This window comes from Camelus dromedarius, chromosome X (genome assembly GCF_036321535.1).
Source record: "Camelus dromedarius isolate mCamDro1 chromosome X, mCamDro1.pat, whole genome shotgun sequence".
Taxonomy (NCBI): Eukaryota; Metazoa; Chordata; class Mammalia; order Artiodactyla; family Camelidae; genus Camelus; species Camelus dromedarius.
The window spans coordinates 96590018-96592215 of record NC_087472.1 but is presented as its reverse complement, the minus strand read 5'-3'; the positions used below and the strand labels follow the sequence as shown (position 1 = coordinate 96592215).

Here is a 2198-nt window from a genome sequence, read left to right as displayed (position 1 = left end):
GGGCTATTTTGGTTGTTACAGTGATTGACAGGCATCCCCTGGCAGTTAGTGGGCAGGAGCCAAGAATGGCATGTGTCCTTCAATGCATGTGACATTCCTACAAGGACGAATTTTCCTACATCTTACATAATTTTCAAACGTCCCCCTAGCCATTTCTGTAGATGAAAAACCTATTTGTCATTAGCTAAGCCTAAGGCTAACTTCATTTATGTGTAAACTGAAAGTACTCTTTTCTTTTTCTAAAATTTATTTTTTAAAATATGGGATGCTGTCACAAACGTGCATGTCATTCTAGCGCAGGGGCCATGCTTATCTTCTCTGTATAATTCCAATTTTAGTATACTGCTGCTGGAGCGAGCATAACTCAAAGTATTTTTTGAACCGTTTTAATATCCTGGAATTTTCCAGGAACGGAACTACTGTGTAAATTGAAAGGAGTGTGTGTCGTTTTGTTTGGAACTTTACCAAGAATGGTTTAATGTTTTAGAAAATCACACCAATGACATCAATGCCATTTATGGGCTGTGCTGGATATCTTCCATTTGCCCTTCCAGATTCACTCCACCCTCTACCTCCTCTCTGTCCTGGGAAGGGATAGTATCAACAGGTTTCCTTGCCCTCCAGCTTCTGGATGGGTTTACTCAATGGGAAGCCTGGGCAGGAGATCTGGAAGATGAAAGGAGAGTGAGGTCTGCCACTTGAAATGACCGTCGGGAACGAGGTGTTATCTGATTCATGGAAACGTAAAGTTGGATGTGACCACGGTACTTTATTTGAAAATGATCACATTATGTACACGATCGTGTCCAAGCTTTCAGAATGTGCAAGTAAAGCGCCCAAAGAGGTGTTTTAAACTCCCATGGTACTTGCTCCTACTGATTTACTTCTCGCTTAATCCACATTTATGGATTCCCAGAGAATTCTCAATGACTGGTTAACAGAGAAAAAGCACAGGCCTGGTTTTTGCACAGTCTGCTGGCAGCAGCCAAAGGTGGATGGTAGCTGCATTCCAGCCCCTGAAAGACAGTGATGAAAGAAAGTATTCCTAGGGGCGAAACTTTGGGCAGTACGTCTTATTGTTCACTTCAAGTGGAGGGAAAGATGGCCTATTTTCTCTCTTGGCATAATATTATTGGGAGATACAGTCTGTCACAGCCCATAGTGTTCCTGCTTGTTCTTGTTTTCTTTGCCAAGAATGCAAGGCCCTGACCACTTTACCTGGGTCATTTCTCGGCTGTATTTTCAGGGAGCTGCATCGAGGGATGAGGTGATATTTCCTTCTGGGGTAAAGAGCAGGCTTGCTATAAAAGATGTGAATTCCCCAAGGCCAGTATTCCTTGGCTGTGATGCAAACATGCACTGTATACAGAAGGCTTTTCTTTTTAACAAGCCATTTTTTACTCTTTATCCTTTTTTTTTCTTCTTGGTTTATTTGTTTTGGGGGAGGTAATTAGGTTTACCTATTTTTTAATGGCGGTACTGGGGGTTGAACCCAGGACCTTGTGCATGCTAAGCACATACTCTACCACTGAGCTATACCCTCCCCCCTCACTGTCTACATAGTATGTCCACCTAGCGCCTCTGCATGGCCCCCTGTGGGACTTGGGGACATGTGGAACCCACACAAGTATGCTGATGCTGGGCATACTGCTTACTGTGTTGCTGGCATCCAGGAAATAGTAACAGGCTAACTTGTTAGCTTGTGAGTAAGTAGGAGAAAATCCTATACCCTGACAAATATTTGTTAAACACTTTGCACTAGGTTTTACAAGCTGTTCACATATTATGTGACTTATACCTGATTTTGCATTGAGGGATGTAATTAATTCAGAGTTCTTCCTCTGTAGTTTTGGTCCCTTAGGGGAAAATGTTGCTGGTTTTTATGTTTGAATGGCTTATTTTTTTCTCTGTTTAGGCAAAACTTCCCTGGCAGAGGTGTCATTGCACATCTGTTGGGAAAAACAGGTAAGTTTTAATGACTTCATGAAACTATTTGACAAAGTTCCATAGCAAACAATGCTAAGGACTAGGGGTAAATTGAGTGCCAATATAGTAAGTCAGAAATTCAAAATTCATTGTCAGTTTCTTCTGTCTGCACTGTAGATGGGTAACATGACATGCTCCTATTCCAATTGTTTATAATTCTATTTTGTCCCTTTCCATTCCATAGTAAGTTTTAATCTTCTTAGATCTATTGT

At 41.4% G+C, this 2198-nt stretch overlaps 1 non-coding gene across 1 annotated transcript; it reads right to left on the bottom strand.

The window, feature by feature from the left end:
- Window positions 1–255: 255 nt before the first annotated feature.
- On the bottom strand, window positions 256–360 carry LOC116151154 (U6 spliceosomal RNA). The gene has a single exon (XR_004134930.1). It is a non-coding gene; the product is annotated as a U6 spliceosomal RNA (small nuclear RNA).
- Window positions 361–2198: the final 1838 nt, after the last annotated feature.